This window comes from Macaca nemestrina, chromosome 2, assembly GCF_043159975.1.
Source record: "Macaca nemestrina isolate mMacNem1 chromosome 2, mMacNem.hap1, whole genome shotgun sequence".
Lineage (NCBI taxonomy): Eukaryota > Metazoa > Chordata > Mammalia > Primates > Cercopithecidae > Macaca > Macaca nemestrina.
The window spans coordinates 184756219-184777420 of record NC_092126.1 but is presented as its reverse complement, the minus strand read 5'-3'; the positions used below and the strand labels follow the sequence as shown (position 1 = coordinate 184777420).

The 21202-nt window shown below is 37.4% G+C and overlaps 1 long non-coding RNA gene across 2 annotated transcripts in view; it reads right to left on the bottom strand.

Moving 5' to 3' along the window:
• LOC105477464 (uncharacterized) overlaps positions 1 to 21202 on the bottom strand; it is a 75279-nt gene that overhangs the window by 7950 nt on the left and 46127 nt on the right. For both annotated transcript variants that reach the window (XR_003017021.2, XR_003017022.2), the window contains exon 3: positions 2869 to 2953. This is a non-coding gene — a long non-coding RNA (uncharacterized lncRNA). The remainder of the gene's footprint in view (positions 1 to 2868; positions 2954 to 21202) is intronic.

Here is a 21202-nt window from a genome sequence, read left to right as displayed (position 1 = left end):
GGGGGAGCATACTTGATCTAAGGGTAACTCCATGCTCTTTTGCAAAAATTGCTTCAAATTCAGAAAGAATAGAAGAATAAACCTGACGTACCCATCACCCAGCTTTTCCCCCTCACCCTTGAGAGAGAAAAGCTGCCCTTCCTCCAAATGCGTGTGTCTGAGGAAGCATGTAGCCCAGCCTGGAAACCAACCTACAATATGAGGTGAGGAATCTGACACTATAGATGGAAAAGCAAAGAGAGGAAAATAACTAGAATCTTCATGACATTGTTGAGCCACTGGTTCAACAATGTTCTGAAGCCTGAACTATGTCTGGGCGTCCTCTCCTGCGAGCTAATAAATGTTCTTATTTAAATAAGCTTGAATAAGGTTTTATGTCACTTGCAACCAAACATATCCAAATAGCTCCAAAAGTTTGGAAGCCAGTGGTTTACACTGCATTAAAAAAAAGACATCTTAGCGAATACTTAATGCCCTAATTAGGGTTTAAAAAGTATCTAGCATAACTAGATAATATGATGTATTTGTGTACTTTACCTCATCTATAGTGCTTAAGTAACTAGCTTTTCTCTTTGAGGTAGTTGTAGGAGTGCCCCAAACCCTTCCATAGTGGTAAGAGAATAAAAGAGCACTACAATATAAAAAGAAGGAGGGGTGGGAAAGCTAGAGTGTGTATGTGTGAGGTTTTTAGTTATGCAGTGTATACATTTTATGGAATCACAATAGTTCAGAAAAGCTGAAGCATACAAAAAATGTAATTGAGAAGGTCTGTAATGCAGCTGTCTCAAGACATCACTAGGGAGGGAGATGTCTGCTTTTAGGTCTTGATCTATGGTGCCACTGGCTAGCCTTTTGATCTAGAAGTGATCGTTCTGTTTTGGTGTTTGCATTGGTGACTATAGTGCTCCAGCTGCATTGGCAATGGTACAGTGTGTGGACAACAACCCAACTCATGCTCCACCCCTGCCTCTACAACCTGCAAAGACACAAATAAATCCAACTCCAAACTTTAGTGGTGCACTATGTACCCTGGCTCTTACTGACATGCATTCTTTGTCCAGACTGCACAGCCCTAAATAGGCATATCATCTTGCTTTCTCTCCAGAGGACTCTCCTGAAACCCCACTCAGAACCCACAGGTACTTTCAAATGCTCTCTATACCACTTTAGGTTATGAACAACTTGGGAGGATGAGGAGGATAATCTGTAGCCCTCTCATGGCGAGATCTGCTGTGCTGCTATCTCTATAGACCCCGCTATGACTATGTGAAGGTGCTTCTTCCAACATTTCAGACAGAAAGATAGGAAAATGTCTACTCTTGGAACTCAAAGAGAAACCTGAGAGGAATTCTGTGAGTCTGTCCTTGCTACTATACTGTTTGCCTTTTTATCAATCACTTGGGTTACTGCATAGAGAGCATAGTATTCTAGTCTGCAGAAGACACAATGCTGGGGGAAATAGCGGAACACAAAATAATAGCCGGAAACACTTATCTAGTGCTCACTATATCCACTCTTCTATGTGATTTACATAAATTAGTTCATTTGATTCTTATTTCACAGATGAGGAGTGGTGCATCGAGACATCAAGTCACTTGCCCAAGGCCACATAGCAAGGAAATGATAGAGTTAAGTTTTGAGCCTGAGTAGACTGGATCTAAAGTACTTGCTCTTAATCATTATGTATTGAAGGCCTTTAGCATGATATAATAGAATGGATTCTTTAGTTTGCTAAAACAAGGGATAGAAAATGACAGCGGGAAGGCTGTGACTATATAATGGTCTATATAAAAAAGAACAAGGCATTTTAGTTGGTCGTAATCTGGATTTGAACAGCAGATAAGTAAGCTGCTTCTAAAAAGGAAGCAGTCTTCTGACAAAAAAAACCCTATGGTTCAGGAGACAGAAAATGAATATTTTTTCATATTCTAATTACTTTGACCCATAGGACTATGCTGGAATACTTTAAGTCTGGTGTCAGAGTTCATGACGAATTTTGTCAGGCTCAAGATGTCTAGGACATTTGCCAACATTTTCTTCAGTCCAGTGACCACTTCTCATGAGGGGAGACAAAAGCTTGGCAAAGAGGGCTTGTAATGCCAGCTTTCAGATATTCCAAGAATCATCACAAGGAAGAGGCATAGATTGTGAGATTACAGAGTTAATATCTTAAGACCAGAGAGAATCATCTAAATATTCAAAGTCTTCAAAATGTTCAAAGACAATAGTCAGGGCTACGTCATTAAGTAGTGAGCTCTCAGGCAATAGAAGTTTCAAGTATTTGAATCACTATTTGTTGAACACTCTTTTTGTTGGAAAATTATATCAATTAGAATACCATTCCAACAAGACCGTTTTAAGAATCTGGCTTTACAAAGACAGGTTAGCCCCCCTCCCCCCCCGCAAAATGTCTCTCACACAGTTGTTAACTAGAAAATACCAAATTAGCATAGGCTTTTCAAAACTCTTATTAGTACAAACTGATGGGCAATATTGCAAACAAAATATGAAAGAATAATATTTATGATGAAACATATAAACTGCTTAATATGTATTTTGAAAAAATGTTGGAAACTCAATTTTGAATGAATGTTTTCCTGCCACTTTAGTGTTTTTGAGTGCTGTCTTTGGGAAAATATTGTAATAAATAAAAGTGGGAAAGTTAAGTGGCTGAGCACCCTGTCAAGATGCCCTGTACAGCAAGTGCACCTGTGATAAGTGCAGAAGGGAGAAAAGGTTAATGTAATCAGAGAAATGCATTCTGGGTCACCCTAAAGAACATGTCTTGTGAGTCATCTGTGTTCACATTTCTTTGAACTTTGTATATCCTAACGGAGATGAAGCAATTACATAGACATAATGTCTTACCCTTTTGGTACAATGCATTCCGCATTCCTCAATCCATTCATCATCATCAGTGGTATTTGTGTTCAATGCTGTCATGCAGAGCTAGCTGCCAACAATTATTAAAAAGAAAGTCATAAGGTCATACATTTAGGAGACAAAGCAAAACCAATTATTACAATGTGTACTATGCAGACATTAATCCATTAAGGGGAAAAATCACTAAGCTCCTCAAAGATACTTTTGCATGAAGGATTATCTTATCTTCAGAGACCTAAAGTAAATGAAGTGATTATCTGTCACTCATAGTTTATCCTCCCTGAAATGAAATCCACAATGGCCGTGGCATTGCTGCATAGCAACTTCCCTCTCTCTTTTTTCTCACCATTTTACCTGTATTCTCATTGGTTAATTTCTCTGGACGTTCCTTATTACCTGCTTTTATTCTTCAAAAGCAAACAATAAAAATATTCTCAGAGGCCAGGTGTGATTCATGCCTGTAATCCTAGCACTTTGGGAGGCCACGGTGAGAGGATGATTTGAGCCCAGGAGTTTGAGACCGGCCTGGGAAACATGGCCAAACCCTGTCTCTGCAAACAATACAAAAATTAGCTGGGCGTGGTGGCATGTGCCTGTGGTCCCAGCTACTCAGGAAGCTGAGGTGGGAGGATAACCCAGGTCTGGGAGGTGGAGGCTGCAGTGAGCTGAGATTGCACCACTGCACTCCAGTCTGGGTGACAGAGCAAGATCCTGTCTCAAAAAACAAAACAAACAAAAAAGAAGCTTTAAGATTTCATTACTAGAAATATTTGATGTAGCAAGTGTCCTGTCTGCCACAGTGTTAGTATTATTCTTCCCAGCTTCTTAGACAAAGAAAGGGGCTGTTTTAAATATGTATTTATTTTATCTTCTCTCTCTTCTCTTTTACATCTCCTCTCTCCCCCTTCCTCCTCCTCTTCTCCTCATGCCTCTCTCCTCTTCCTCCTTCTTTTCTCTTCTCCTTTTCTTCTTCTTCTCTTCCTACTTGCCCCTCCTCTTCTTTCTCCTTTTCCCTCCTCCTTCTCTTTCTCATCCACCTTCTCCTTCCTCTCCCAACTCCATGATTACCTTCAAAATGAAATTTTTGATCCGAATCAGTTTTGCGATGCCACTAATAAAATAGCATGTACACTAGTGCTTGCTATTTGCAGAGCAGTGTTCTAAGCGCATTACATATATTGACTCATTTAATCTTCTCAACAACCTAGGAGATACACAGTACTGATAAATCCTTTCATAGAAGAAAAACTGAAATATCAAGTAGTTACATAATTTGCCATTGGTCACATGGCTAATGAGGTCTGATATGATTTGGCTCCGTGTCCCTACCCAAATCTCACCTTGAATTGTAATAATCTCCATGTTTTAAGGGTGGGATCAGTTGGAGACAATTGAATCATGGGGGCAGTTTTCCCCAGGCTGTTCTCATGATACTGAGTGAGTTCTCATGAGATCTGATGGATTTAAAAGGGGCTTTCCCCTCCATTACACTCTCATTCTCTCTGCTGCTGCCTTGTGAAGAGGTGCCTTCTGCCATAATTGTAAGTTTCCTGAGTCCTCCCCAGCCATGCGGCACTGCGAGTTAATTCAACTTCTTTCCTTTATAAATTACCCAGTCTCAGGTATTTCTTCATAGCAGCATGAGAACGGACTAATACAAGGTCTGAACATAGCACTGTGATTGAAAGTCCATGCCTGAACCATTAATATGCACCACTCCTCTAACTCTAGGGTCTTCCAGAGCAGCAATTTCCTTAGAGACTAAGGAAGAAAGAAATTAACATATACTGGTTCCCTAATTTGCCCCAGGCCTTCCCAGGTGTGATATTGCTAGATCTCTGCAACAATACTACAAGTTAGGCACTATTATCTCTGCTTTACAAACACAGTTAAAAACATTGGAAAATGTTTTAACTGTGAGCCACAAAAACAGATTTTCATGTAGCTGATTCTGTAAGTTACCCTCTTTAGAACATACTAGAGTATGGCCTGTAACTAGAGATGCAACAAGTAGCCTTTGCCTGAGGCCTCATCTTTGGCATTGTCTTCATGCTCATTCTGATATTTGTGTCTAAATAACTTCTTGGACACTCTAGAAAACTTGAACTAGCTAGTCGAGGCTGCATCTGTCTCCTTTAACCTGGTCTTAAGAATTTATTGACTGGCCAAGGTGGTTCATGCCGGTAATGCCAGCACTTTGGGAGGCCAAGGTGGGCGGATCATCTAATGTCAGGAGTTTGAGACCAGCCTGGCCAACATGGGGAAACCCCATCTCTATTAAAAATACAAAAATTAGCTGGGAATGGTGGTGCGCATCTATAATCTCAGTTACTCTGGAGGCTGAGGCAGAACTGCTTGAACCCAGGAGGCAGAGGTCACAGTGAGCAGAGATCGCACAAATGTGGGCAACATGGCAAGACTCCATCTCAAAAAAAAAAAAAAAAAAAAAAAAAAAGAGAGAGAGAGAAAAAAGATTTATTTATTTATTTATTTATTTATTTATTTATTTATTTATGTGAGTCAGGATCTCATTCTATCATCTAGGCTGAAGTGGACTGGTATGATCATGGCTCACTGCAGCCTCGACCTCCTAAGATCAAGCTACCCTCCTACCTCAGCCTCCCATGTAGCTGGGGCTACAGGTGTGTACCACCATACCTGGATAATTTTTATATTTTTCGTAGATTTGGGCATCTCCCTATGTTGGCCGGGCTGGTCTTGAACTCCTGAGCTCTAGCAATTCTCCCACTTTGGCCTCCCAAAGTGCTGAGATTATAGGTGTGAGCTACTGTGCTAAGCCAATAATTCAATTTTTTTTTTTTTTAAATCTAGAAGTCTTAGAAGAGTCACAAGGCCTCATCTAGCCCTGACTCTGATATACACCACAAATTTTTGTCTTTCTTTGTTACCCTAATTCCTAAAATGAGATATTGAGAAGCAATAATTAAAGGAGAACCATATGTATCAAATTCTAAGAATTATTAGATTGAACCACAGAAGACTAATGCTTTTGTATATTAAATAAGTAAAACAGTATAATTTCATATGGGTTAACATCATTTAAGTTTTATACTCTTCATTTTTATTTCCACAACTTACGTAAAAATAATTATAGAGAATAAACTTTTTAAGGTAAACATAATCTTAATATCAAGGAAAAATTACCAGGATGTTTTACATAATTTTATTTCTTATATAAGTCATAAGTGTGAATCAAACAGCCCTGGCAGCTAGTGTCTGCCATGCTGCTACATCGTAAAGGAAACTTAAAAAATACAATGAGTTCCATGAAAATAAAATTATAATATATCTAAATCTATGGAATGCATGAAATCAGTGCTGAGAGGGAAATTTATAGTACTAAATGCTTACTTTAGAAAATAAAAAGTCTCAAATTAATAACTGAACTTTCTATCTAAAGAAACTGGAAAAACAATAGCGAGATACTCCCCAGACAAGCAGAAGATGGAAGTAATAAAACAGAATCAACAATCTTGTAAACAGAAAAACAGGCCGGGCGCGGTGGCTCAAGCCTGTAATCCCAGCACTTTGGGAAGCCGAGACGGGCGGATCACGAGGTCAGGAGATTGAGACTATCCTGGCTAACATGGTGAAACCCCGTCTCTACTAAAAAATACAAAAAACTAGCCGGGTGAGGTGGCGGGTGCCTGTAGTCCCAGCTACTCGGGAGGCTGAGGCAGGAGAATGGCGTGAACCCGAGAGGAGGAGCTTGCAGTGAGCTGAGATCCAGCCACTGCACTCCAGCATGGGTGACAGAGCAAGACTCTGTCTCAAAAAAAAAAAAAAGAAGAAAAAGAAAACAGAAAAACAATAGAGAAAATCAGTGAAGCAAAGAACTGGTTATTTGTAAAGGTCAACAAAATTAATATACCTCTAAACGACTAAAAACATTTAAAAAGAGAAAATTTAAATTACTCACATTAGGAATGAAACAGGGCATGTGATTATAGACCTTTCAGACATCATAAGAGTAGTAAGTAAATATTACAAACAATTCTACACGTAAACTTGACAGTTTGTTGAAATGAATAAATGCCTCAAAAAGCACAAACTACCACAACTCACTCAATATGAAATATATAATCTGAATAGCTCCATAACTATTACAGAATTTGTACTTATAATTTAACCTTCTCCTTCCCCCCCAAAAAAACCTCCAGGCACAGACAGCTGCACTGGTGAATTCTTCCAGGCTTTTAAAGGATAACTAATACTAATTCTATAAAACCTCTTCCAGAAAATAGAAGAGAGAACACTTTCCAATTCATTTTATGTGATCAGCACTAATTTGATGCCAAAATCTGGTAAAGACATTACAAGAAAGAAAGTAAACTATTGAGCAATATTCCACATGAACATATACACAATGCTCAATAAAATATTAGTAAATTGAATTCAGCCATATGTAAAATAGTGAGGTTAATTTCATGAGTGAGGTTAATTACTGAGTGAGGTTAATTACATGAGTGCCAAGTTGATTTAATGTTTGAAAATAAATCAATTTAATTCATTATGTTAGAGATTAAAAAGGAAAACCACATGATCATAACAATTGACACAGCAAAAGCATTTGAAAAATTTAATATTCACATTCATGAGTTTTATACTTTAAAAAATTAATTTTCAATATTTATGAGTTTTATAAAAACTCAGCAAACTCAGACTATAAGGGAATATACTTAACCTGATAAAAGGCGACTATAAAAATGGCAAACCTAATTTAATATTTAATTGTGAAAGATGAAATGCTTTCCAGAAAAAAAAGTAAGAACATGTAATCTCAACTCTTGTATTCAACAATGTACTAAAAGTTCTAGTTATTGCAATAAGACAAGTAAAAGAAATTAGGCCAATTGAGCCAAGATAGCCAATTAGAAGCAGCTGTGGTCTGTGGCATTCACAGAGAGGAATGATGAAAGAGGAGAGTGAATTCAGCACCTTCAACTGAAATATCCAGGTTCTTGCATTGGGACTGCTCTACCAAAAAGCAGTCAGATTGCTTCTTTGGGTAAGTCACTGATTCTGTTCCTCCTGACTGGGTAAGACCTCCCAATGGGGGGTCTCCAGCAACCTCCTGATGCATGTGGGTTGTCAAGAGGTCAGAACCCACCCTGGGATGGAACTTCCGCAGGAAGGAGCTGGCTGCTATCTTTGCTGTTTTGCAGGCTTCACTGGTGAAAAGTCCAGGTATGGGAAAAAAACAAGGCAACTGGGATCTGGACCAGACCTCCAGCAAACTTCAGCAGACCTATGGTAGAATGGCCTGACTGTTATTATAAAAGAAAAACAAACAAACAAAAAACAACATTAAAAAAAAAAAACCACAAAAACCTTATTCAAATGTGAGCAACCTCAAAGGTTGAAGGTAGATAAGCCTACAAAGATGAGAAATAATCAACACAAAAATGCTGAAAACTCAAAAAAGCAGTATGCTTCTTCTCAAAATGACTGCAACACCTCTCCAAGAAGGGCACAGAACTATACTGAGGCTGAGATGGCTGAATTGACAGAAGTAGACTTCAGAAGGTAAGTAATAACAAACTGCTAAGCTAAAGGAGCATGTTGTAATGTAATGCAAACAAGCTAAGAATCATGATAAAACATTACAGAAGCTGATAGCCAGAATAACCAGTTTAGAGAGAAACATAACCAACCTGATAGAGCTGAAAAACACAACACGAGAAATTCATAATGCAATCACAAGCATCAATAGCAGAATAGACCAAGCAGAGAAAAGAATCTCAGAGATTGAAGGTTATCTTTCTGAAATATGATAGACAAGAATAGAGAAAAAAGAATTAAAAGGAATGAACAAAACCTCTGAGAAATATGAGATTACATAAGAGACTGAACCTATGGCTGATTGGGGTACCTGAAAGAGACAGGGAAAATGAAAACAAGTTGAAGAACATACTTCAGGATATCATCCAAGAGAATTTCCCCAATTTAGCAAGACAGGGCAACATTCAAATTCAGAAAATGCAGAGAACCTCAGTCAGATACTCCATGAGAAGATTAACCCCAAGACATACAACCATCAGACTCTCCAAGGTTGAAATGAAAGACAAAATGTTAAGAACGGACAGAGAGAAAGGACTGTTCACCTACAAAGGGAAACTCTTCATACTAAAAGCAGAACTCTCAGTGGAAACCCTACAAGCCAAAAGGACTGGGGAGCAATATTCAACATTCTTAAAGAAAAGAATTTCCAACCCAAAATTTAATATCTAGCTGAACAACACTACATAAGCAAAGGAGAAATACGATTTTTTTTCAGATAAGCAAATGCTGAGGGACTTTGTCACCACTGGGCCTGCCTTGCAAGAGCCTGGCTAATTTTTTCTTTTCTTTCTTTTTAATTAATTAATTAATTATTTATTTATTTATTTATTTATATTCTACTTTAAGTTCTAGGGTACATGTGCACAACGTTTGTTACATATGTACACATGTGCCATGTTGGTGTACTGCACCCATTAACTCGTCATTTACATTAGGTATATCTCCTAATGCTATCCTTGCCCCCTCCCGCCACCCCACAACAGGCCCCAGTGTGTGATATTTCCCTTCCTGTGTCCAAGTGTTCTCATTGTTCAATTCCCACCTATGAGTGAGAACATGCGGTGTTTGGTTTTTCGTCCTTGGGATAGTTTGCTGAGAATGATGGTTTCCAGCTTCATGCATGTCCCTACAAAGGACATGAACTCATCCTTTTTTATGGCTGCATAGTATTCCATGGTGTATATGTGCCACATTTTCTTAATCCAGTCTATCATTGATGGACATTTGAGTTGGTTCCAAGTCTTTGCTATTGTGAATAGTGCTGCAATAAACATACATGTGCATGTGTCTTTATAGCAGCATGATTTATAATGCTTTGGGTATATACCTAGTAATGGGATGGCAGGGTCAAATGATATTTCTAGTTCTAGATCCTTGAGGAATTGCCACACTGTCTTCCACAATGGTTGAACTAGTATACAATCCCACCAACAGTGTAAAAGTGTTCCTATTTCTCCACATCCTCTCCAGCACCTGTTGTTTCCTGACTTTTTAATGATCACCATTCTAACTGGTGTGAGATGGTATCTCATTGTGGTTTTGATTTGCATTTCTCTGATGGCCAGTGATGATAAGCATTTTTTTATGTATCTGTTGGCTGCATAAATGTCTTCTTTTGAGAAGCTTCTGTTCATATCCTTTGCCCACTTTTTGATGGGGTTGTTTGTTTTTTTCTTGTAAATTTGTTTAAGTTATTTGTAGATTCTGGATATTAACCCTTTGTCAGATGAGTAGATTGCAAAGATTTTCTCCCGTTCTGTAGGTTGCCTGTTCACTCTGATGGTAGTTTCTTTTGTTGTGCAGAAGCTCTTTGGTTTAATTAGAGCCTATTTGTCAGCTTTGGCTTTTGTTGCCATTGCTTTTGGTGTTTTAGTCATGAAGTCCTTGCCCATGCCTATGTCCTAAATGGTATTGCCTAGGTTTTCTTCTAGGGTTTTTATGGTTTTAGGTCTAACATTTAAGTCTTTAATCCATCTTGAATTAATTTTTTGTAAGGTGTAAGGAAGGGATCCAGTTTCAACTTTCTATGTATTGCTAGCCAGTTTTCCCAGCATCATTTATTAAATAGGGAATCCTTTCCCCTTTTCTTGTTTTTCTCAGGTTTGTCAAAGATCAGATGGTTGTAGATGTGTGGTATTAGATGTGTGGTATTATTTCTGAGGGCTCTGTTCTGTTCCATTGGTCTGTATATCTGTTTTGGTACCAGTACCATGCTGTTTTGGTTACTGTAGCCTTGTAGTATAGTTTGAAGTCAGGTAGCGTGATGCATCCAGCTTTGTTCTTTTGACTTACGATTGTCTTGGCAACGCAGGATCTTTTTTGGTTCCATATGAACTTTAAAGTAGTTTTTTCCAATTCTGTGAAGAAAGTCATTGGTAGCTTGATGGGGATGGCATTGAATCTATAAACTACCTTGGGCAGTATGGCCATTTTCACGATATTGATTCTTCCTATCCATGAGCATGGAATGTTCTTCCATTTGTTTGTGTCCTCTTTTATTTCGTTAAGCAGTAATTTGTAGTTCTCCTTGAAAAAGTCCTTCACATCCCTTGTAAGTTGGATTCCTAGGTATTTTATTCTCTTTGAAGCAATTGTGAATGGGAGTTTACTCATGATTTGGCTCTCTGTTTGTCTGTTATTAGTGTGTAAGAATGCTCCTCCTTGTACCTCTGGTAGAATTCAGCTGTGAATTCGTCTGGTCCTGGACTTTTTTTGGTTGGTAGGCTATTCGTTTTTGCCTCAATTTCAGAGCCTGTCATTGGTCTATTCGGGGATTCAACTTCTTCCTGGTTTAGTCTTGGGAGGGTGTATGTGTCCAGGGATTTATCCATTTCTTCTAGATTTTCGAGTTTATTTGCATAGAGGTGTTTATAGTATTCTCTGATGGTAGTTTGTATTTCTGTGGGATTGGTGGTGATATTCCCTTTATCATTTTTTTTATCGTGTCTCTTTGATTCTTCTCTCTTTTCTTCTTTATTAGTCTTGCTAGTGGTCTATCAATTTTGTTGACCTTTTCAAAAAACCAGCTCCTGGATTCACTGATTTTTTGAAGGGTTTTTTGTGTCTCTATCTCCATCAGTTGTGCTGTGATCTTAGTTATTTCTTGCCTTCTGCTAGCTTTAGAATGTGTTTGCTCTTGCTTCTCTAGTTCTTTTAATTGTGATGTTAGGGTGTCAATTTTAGATCTTTCCTACTTTCTCTTGTGGGCATTTAGTGCTATAAATTTCCCTCTACACATTGCTTTGAATGTGTCCCAGAGATTCTGGTATGTTGTGTCTTTGTTCTCATTAGTTTCAAAGAACATCTTTATTTCTGCCTTCATTTCATTATGTACCCAGTAGTCATTCAGGAGCAGGTTGTTCGGTTTCCATGTAGTTGAGTGGTTTTGAGTGAGTTTCTTAGTCCTGAGTTCTAGTTTGATTGCACTGTGGTCTGAGAGACAGTTTGTTATAATTTCTGTTCTTTTATATTTGCTGAGGAGTGCTTTACTTCCAACTATGTGGTCAATTTTAGAATAAGTGCGATGTGGTGCTGGGAAGAATGTATATTCTGTTGATTTGGGGTGGAGAGTTCTGTAGATGTCTATTAAGTCCACTTGGTGCAGAGCTGAGTTCAATTCCTGGATATCCTTGTTAACTTTCTGTCTCGTTGATCTGTTATTGCGTGGGAGTCTAAGTCTCTTTGTAGGTCTCTAAGGACTTGCTTTATGAATCTGGGTGCTCCTGTATTGGGTGCATATATATTTAGGATAGTTAGCTCTTCTTGTTGAATTGATCACTTTACCATTATGTAATGGCCTTCTTTGTCTCTTTTGATCTTTATTGGTTTAAAGTCTGTTTTATCAGAGACTAGGATTGCAAACCCTGCCTTTTTTTGTTTTCCATTTGCTTGGTAGATCTTCCTCTATCCCTTTATTTTGAGCCTATATGTGTCTCCGCACATGAGATGGTTCTCCTGAATACAGCACACTGATGGGTCTTGACTCTTTATCCAATTTGCCAGTCTGTCTTTTAATTGGAGCATTTAACCCATTTACATTTAAGGTTAATATTGTTATGTGTGAATTTGATACTGTCATTGTTATGTTAGCTGGTTATTTTGCTCATTAGATGATGCAGTTTCCTCCTAGAATCAGTGGTCTTTACAATTCAGCATGTTTTTGCAGTGGCTGGTACCAGTTGTTCCTTTTCATGTTTAGTGCTTCCTTCAGGAGCTCTTGTAGGGCAGGCCTGGTGGTGATGAAATCTCTCAGCATTTGCTTGTCTGTAAAGGATTTTATTTCTCCTTCACTTATGAAGCTTAGTTTGGTGGGATATGAAATTCTTGGTTGAAAATTCTTTTAAGAATGTTGAATATTGGCCCCCAATCTCTTCTGGCTTGTAGAGTTTTTGCTAAGGGATCTTCTCTCTTTTTGTCTTCATTAATCAAACTAACCGTCTATCAATCGTGTTTAATGTTTAGAAGAACCAACTTTTGGTTGTATTGATCTTTTATATAAATTTTTGCATTTCAGTTTTATTGAGTTCAGCTCTGACTTTTGTTATTTCATATATTCTGCTCACTTTGGGGTTGGTTTGCTCTTGTTTTCTTTTCCTGAGATCTTTGTAACTTCTTAATGTAGATGTTTAGAGCTATGAACTTTCTTCTTAACAGTGTTATTTGTGTCAGCTGTGTCTCAAATAGTCTGATATATTGTGTCTATTTTCATTAGTTTCCAAAAATGTTTTGATTTCTTCCTTAATTTTGTTTGTTACCCAAAAGTCATTTAGAAGCAGGTTGCTTAACTTCCAAATAATTGTATAGTTTTAATAGATTTTCTTAGTATTGATCTCTGTTTTTTTTTCAGCTGTGATCCAGGACTGTAGTTGGTATGATTTCAGTGCTTTTTAAAAATTTGTTGACACTTGCTTTATGGCTGACCATATGGTCAGTCTTAAAGTAATGTGCCATGTGCAGATGAGAATAATGTATATTCTGTTTTTTTTGGATGGAGTGTTCTGTAAATTTCCAGGTGCAACTGGTCAATGTTGAGTTTAAGTTCCAAATATCTTTGTTAGTTTTCTGCCTCAATGATCTGACACTGTCAGTGGGGTGTTGAAATTCCCCACTATTATTGTGTGTTTGTCTAAATCCTTTTGTATATCTTTAAGAACTTGTTTTATAAATCTGATTGCTCTAATATTGGGTATTTGTATATTTAGGCTAGTAAAATCTTCTTGTTGTATTGAACCCTTTATATTTTTGCAATATTCTTCTTTGTCCTTTTTGATCATTATTGGTTTAAAACCTGTTTTATCTGATATAAGAATAGCAATGCTTGGCCTGCTCTATTTTGTTTTCAGTTTGCCTGATAGATCTTTCTCCATCCCTTTTCTTTGAGCCTATGGGTGTTATTACTTGTGAGATGAGCCTCTTGAATACAGCAGACAGTTGGGTCTTACTTCTTTACTCAACTTGCCACTCTATGCCTTTTAAATTAGATATTTAGCCACTTTACAGTCAAGGTCAATATTGATACGTGAGGATTTGATTCTGTCATCATGCTGTTAGCTGGTTGTTATGTAGACTTGATTGCCGAATTCCTTGGTAGTGTCAATGGGCTATGTACTTAAGGGTGTTTTGTGGTGGCAGGTGTTGTTCTTTAATTTCTGTTTCGCACTCCCTTTAGGACTTCTTATCAGGCAGGTCTAGTGGTAATGAATTCCCTTAACATTTGCTTGTCTGAAAAGGATTTCATTTCTCCTTTACTTATGAAGCTTAGTTTGGCCAGGTATGAAATTCTTGGTTGGAATTTCTAAGGTCCACTGTTAACCTGATGGGGTTCCCTTTGTAAGTGACCTGCCCCTTCTTCATAGTTGCCTTCAAGATTTTTTTCTTTCATGGTGACCTTGGAGAATCTGATGACTATATGTCTTGGAGATGGCTGTCTTGTATAGTATCTCACAGGGGTTCTGAATTTCTTAAATTTTCATGCCAATGTCTCCAGTAAAATATGAAAAATTTTTCATTAAAAATTTTTTTTCATTAAAAAATTTTCATATCCTCAAGTATGTTTTCCATATTGCTTGCTCTTTCTCCTCTTTCAGGAATGCCAATGAGTCATAGATTTGATTTTTTTATATAACCCTATGTTCCTCAGATATTTTGTTCTCTTTTTTTTATTCTTTTTTTTTTTTTTCTCTATTTTCATCTGCCTGTGTTGTTTCAAAGAAAATGTCTTCACATGCTGAAATTCTTTCTTCAGCTTGGTCTGTTGTTAATGCTTCTAATTGTATTTTGAAATTCTTGTAGCAAATTTTTCACTTTCAGAAGTTCAGTTTGGTTTTTTTCTTAAAATGGTTATATTACCTTTCAAATCATGGAGAATTTTACTGTTTTCCTTGAACTTGTTACTTGTTCAACTTTCTCCTGTATTTTGATGAGCTTCCTTGCTATCCAGATTCTGAATTCTATGTCTGACATTTCACCCACTTCAATCAGGTTAAGAACCACCACTGGGGAGGTTAAAAATCACCACTGTGGAGCAGAAGCTAGTGTGATTGTTTGGCAGTAAGAAAACACTCTGGCTTTTTGACTTACCACAGTTCCTGTGCTGGTTCTTTCTCATCTTTGAGGGCTAATGTTCCTTTATCCTTTGAAGTTGCTGTCCTTTGAATGGGCCTTTTTATTTTTGTGTTCTTTATTGCCCTTGAGAGTTTGACTGTGTGGTGCAAGTTGGGTATAGTTGAATGGCCTCATTTTTGTATGCTTTCTGAGGGTCAGGACTCAGTTCCACATTCCTGGTTTGTGTGCCCTAACCTTGAGTGGCTGGAACCAGGCCCATGGCTTTGTCCTCTGATCCCTTGAGGTCAAGCCCTGGCTGAGCTGGAGGGGCCAGGCTGCTCCCAAACCACTGGCAACAGTGCTCCATCAGGTGCAGTGTGGGATGGGGGGCACACGTGTGAAGTGCTCCCGCAGGGGTGGCGGGAGAGCTGAAGGCAGAAGGTGCTCCAACAGAGTGGCAGGGGCCTCTAGAGAAAGCAGTATGGCAGTGGCTGCTGGCAAAAGCATTCGAGTAGGGTACCTGAGGTAGGCTCATTCGAGAGGTAGGCTCTGTGTGCTGTCACAGCCAGGCAGAGACTATAGGAGATGCTGGCAGACAGAAGCAAGCAGATCAGACTAGCTGTGGTTCTATGAGAAAGATAGCCCTGCTCTCTCCAGGTCTGGCTGACTGTTCAGGTCAGAGCTACCTAGAGGAATATGGAGAACCTTGGATGATGTGCTCTATGGCTTTGTTCCACTGCAGCCATTCCTGGACCTGGTGTGGGGTTCCTAGCTTCCACCCCCTTTAACTCTGGCAACTGGGTTATCTATCAGCTTTCAGTGCATTCTCTCAGAAGATCTGTTCAGATTATGCTAATCTACTCAATATTCTGGTCTGTCTCAGTGGGAGTTTTCTTGGCTGTGTCTAGTGGGCCATCTTGTCCCCTGATCTTAAATTCCTAATATGTAGGCACCATTTCCCAGACTCTGGGGTATCTGGACATCCTCCCTGTGGATCTCCCACTTACCTTTATGATACAGGGCTGGCAAAGCATCTTGGGGTTTCTCAGATCATAGGAAACTAGCAGTGAACACAGGACCATGTGCTGGGTGGCTGAAATCATGCTTTTGGTGTCATATCTAAGAATTCTTAGGCTAAGTCAAAGCCATAAAGATGTTTTTCCTGTTTTATTCTAGAAGTTTTATAGTTTTTGTTTTATATTCATATATATATGATCTATTTTGAGTTAATTGTTTTTATAAGGTATGAGATTTAGGCCAAGGTTCAATTCTTTGCCTATAGTCGTCCAATTGTTTTAACACTAATTGTTAAAAGGGTTTTGCTTGCTCCATTGAGGCTGCCTTTACAACTTTGTAAAAAGTCAAGCCATATTTGTGTGAGTAAATTCCTGGACTCTCTATTCTTTTCCATTGATCTATGTGTTTATTTATTTGTTAATCTAACAGTCTCCTGATTACTGTAACTTTATAGTGAGATTAAAATTGGGTAGTGTGAGTCTTCTACTTTATTCTTCTTTGTCACTGTTTGAAGCATTCCAGTTCTTTTGCCTTTCCATGTAAGTTTTAAAATCAGCTTGTCTAAATCTACAAATATCCTGCCAGAATTTTAATTGGAATTATGTTACATCTATAGGTCAATTTGAGGAGAAAAGATATCTTAGGTATATTGAGTCTTCTAATCTATAAACATGGTGTGTCTCTTCATTTATTTAGATTTTTTAAAAAGTTATTTCATCAACATTTATACTTTTCAGCATACAGATCCTATACATCTTATTAGATTTATACCTAAGTAGTTTATTTTCATAGAGCTGTTAATATGGTATTGCTTTCTAATGTTGGTTTCTGATCATTCACTGCTAGTATTTAGAAATACAATTGGTATTCATATGTTGCTTTTCTGACTTGTAACCTTGCTAAACTCACCCATTCATCCTAGGAGCAGGTTTTCACATATAGTTTCCTTTAGATTTTCTACATAGATAACCACGTCATCTATAAATAGAATGAGTTTTATTGCTTCATTTCCAATCTTCATGCTTTATTTTTTTTTTCCAACTTCGAAGTTCAGAGATACACGTGCAGGATGTTCAGGTTTGTTACACAGGTAAACATGTGCCATGGTGATTTGCTGCACAGGTCATCCCACGACCTAGATATTAAGCCCAACATCCTTTAGGTATTCTTCCTGATGCTCTCCCTCCTCCCATCCCCACCCTCCAACAAGCCCCAGTGTGTGTTGTTCCTCCCCTCATGTGTTCCTGTGTACATACATGTGCATGTATCTTTATGATACAGTGCTTTCTAATCCTTTAGGTATGTAGCCAGTAATGGGATCGCTGGATAAAATGATATTTCTGCCTTTAGGTCTTCGAGGAATAGTCATACTGTCTTCCACAAGGGCTGAACTAATTTACACTCCCACCAACAGTGTAAAGCATTCCTTTTGCTCTCTGCAACCTTGCTGGTATCTGTTGTTTTTGACTTTTTTGTAATAGCCATTCTGACTGGTGTGAAAAAGTATCTCACTGTGGTTTTGATTTGCATTTCTCTAATGATCAATGATGTTGAGATTTTTATATACGTTTGTTGGGTGCATGAATGTCTTCTTCTGAGAAATGTCTCTTCATGTCTTTTGCCCATTTTTTAATGAAGTTTTTTTTTAATTGTAAATTTGTTTAAGTTCCTTGTAGACTCTGGATATTAGACTTTTGTCAAATGGGTAGATTGCAAAAACGTTCTCCCATTCTGTAGGTTGTCTGTCCACTTCGATAATAGTTTCTTTTGCTTTGCAGAAGCTATTTAGTTTAATTAGATCACATTTGTCAATTTTTGCTTTTGTTGCAATTGCTTTTGGCATCTTCATCATGAAATCTTTGCCCATGCCTGTGTCCTGAATGGTATTGCCTAGATTTTCTTATAGTTTTCATAGGTTTGGGTTTTACAGTTAGGTCTTTAAACCATGTTGAGTTAACTTTTGGATATGGTGAAGAAGGAGTCCTTTTTCAATTTTCTGCATATGGCTAGCCAGCACTCACCAGCACCATTTATTAAATATGAAGTCCTTTCCCTATTACTTGTTTTGGTCAAGTTTGTTGAAGATCAGATAGTTGGAAGTGTGTGGTCTAATTTCGGAGTTATCTATTCTGTTCCATTTGTCTATGTGTCTGTTCTTGTACTAGTACCATGCTGTTTTGGTTACTCTAGCCTTGTAGGATAGTTCAAAGTTGGGTAGTGTGATGCTGACCTTTTTGCTTAGGATTGTCTTGGCTATTTGGTCTTCTTTTGCGTTCCATATATATTTTAAAATAGCTTTTTTTCTAATTCTGTGAGGAATGTCAATGGTAGTTTAATGGAAATAGTTGTGAATCTATAAATTGCTTTGGTCAGTATGGTCATTTTCATGATATTGATCCTTCCTTTCCATGGGCACAAAATGTTTCTCCATTTGTTTGTATCATCTCTGATTCCTTTGAGCAGTGGTTTGTAGTTCTCCTTGAAGAGCTCCTTCACTTCCCTTGTTAGCTGTGTTAGGTATCTTATATTTTTTGTAGCAATTGTGAATGGGAGTTCATTCATAATTTAGCTCTCTGCTTACTTGCTGTTGGTGTATAGGAATGCTAGTGATTTTTGCACAATGATTTTTGTATCCTGAGATTTTGCTGAAGCTGCTTATCAGCTCAAGAAGCTTTTGGACTGAGATACTAAGGTTTTCTAGATATAGAATCATGTCATCTGCAAACAAAGATAATTTTAATTCCTCTTTTCCTATTTGAGTGTTCCTCATTTCTTTCTCTTCTTTGATTGCCCTGGCCAGAAATTCCAATACTATGTTGAGTCAGAGTAGTAAGAGAGGGCATTGTTGTCTTTTGCCAGTCTTCAAGGAAATGCTTCCAGCTTTTGCACATTCAGTGTGATATTGGCCTTCGGTTTGTCATTTTTTTAAATCTCTGCTGGTTTAAAGTCTGTTTGTCAGAAGGCAGTATTGCAACCCCTGCTTTTCTCTGTTTTCCATTTACTTGGTAAATTTTTCTCCATCCCTTTATATTGAGCATATGTGTGCTTTGCATGTGAGATGGATCTCTTGAAGACAGAATACCAATGGGTCTTGGCTCATTATCCAGCTTACTATTTTGTGTCTTTTAATTGGGACATTTAGCCCATTTACATTTACATTTAGTATTATTATGAATGAATTTGATCCTGTCATCATGATGCTAGCTGGTTGTTTTAAAGATTTGTTTATGTGGTTATTTTAAAGACTTGTTTATGTGGTTGCTTCATAGTGTCACTGGCTCATATATTTCAGTGTGTTTTTGTAGTGGCTGGTAATGGTTTTTCCTTTCCATATTTAGCATCATGATGCTAGCTGGTTGTTTTAAAGACTTGTTTATGTGGTTATTTTAAAGACTTGTTTATGTGGTTGCTTCATAGTGTCACTGGCTCATGTATTTCAGTGTGTTTTTGTAGTGGCTGGTAATGGTTTTTCCTTTCCATATTTAGTGCTTCCTGAAGGCTACCTGTAGTGTACTATGCTCACTACTTGGGTGACAAGATCATTTATCCACCAAGTTTCAGTAACATGCAATGTACCCATGCAACAAACCTGCACATGTACCCCTGGAACAAGAAGAACAAGAACAAGAACAAGAACAAGAACAAGAACAAGAACAAGAACAGGAAGGAGAAAGAGAAGGGAAAGAGAAAAAGAGGAGCACTAATTCCAAAAGGAAATATTGATAAATTGGATTCCAAACAATTAAAAACTTCTGCTTTGTGAAAGACATTGTTAAGAAAATGAAAAGACAAGATATAATCTGGAAGAAAATATTTGCAAATTACATATCTAACATCCAGAATATAGAAAGAATCATCCAAACTCAACAATAAGAAAACAACCCAATTTAAAAATGAACAAAATATGTCAACAGATATTTTAACAAAGATGTATAGGTGACAAATAACCACAAGAAAAATGTCAGTATCACTAGCCATTAGGATAATCCAAATTAAATCCACAGTGCAATCCAGCTACACATGTATTAGAAAGACTACTATTTTTAAAAAACAATGGGCAATTTCAAGTGCTGACAAGGATGCAGAACAATTACAACTTTCATACATATTGATGAGAATGTAAATGGCACATCCACTTTGAAAGAGAGTTTTGCAGTTTTTTTAAAAGTTAAATATATGTTTACTATATGACCTAGAATTTTACTCCTAGGGATGAGAGAAATGAAAACTTACGTTTATGCAAACACATATAAAAGTAAAAGCTTACATTTACACAAAAAACCTGTACCTTAATGTTTATAGCAGTTGTGTTCAGTTGTGTTCACAATCACTCCAAATTGGGAAATAACCCAGATGCCTTTAAACAGGTGAATAGATTAACTGAGCTACATTAATACAATGGAATGCTACTCAACATAAAAAGGAATGAACTACTGCTATAACAACATGAAGAATCTCAAAGCCATGCTGAGTGAAAATGCCAGTCATAAAATATAACACATTTATGAGTTTACTCATATCACATTCTAGAAAAAGCAAACTATATGGATATAAAAACAACAGTGATTGCCAGAGTCTAGGGAATGGCATATAGTTTGACTATGAAAGAGAAAGTACCGAAGTTTTTGGTGTAATGGAACTGTTCTGTGTCCTGACTGTGGCCCTAATGGTGGTCACAAATCTATACATGTGTTAAAACCTATACAGCTCCATCTAAAAAGATCAATTTTTCTGTATATAAATTTTAAAATAATTTTTAAATCTTAAAAAATCATTGCAAGTATAACATTATCACATAAATATATGGAAGATCTAGTATAAGTTTCTGTAGAAATGTAGATGAAGTTCAGGTTCATTCTTGTAATTTAGAGGTTCTTTACTACAGCCAGTTCTCATATCCATAAATCATTCAAATATAATTTAGAGGTCCTAGAACTAATGCAAATTACCTTGAATTTGGGAAATTCATTAATTATCTTCAGATTCAGCATCTTCATTTTTAAAATAGGTCATTGTCCTGGTTTACTATTAAAATTACTTTCAGCTCTAATACTACATGACTTCTATGCTCATATGATCTTCAGGCTCAAGCTGTAACTTTCTCTGAGAAAGAGTTTCATAGGATCTCATAAGTAGAAGGTGATTTTACCCAATTCCCTGCAAAACACATAAATCC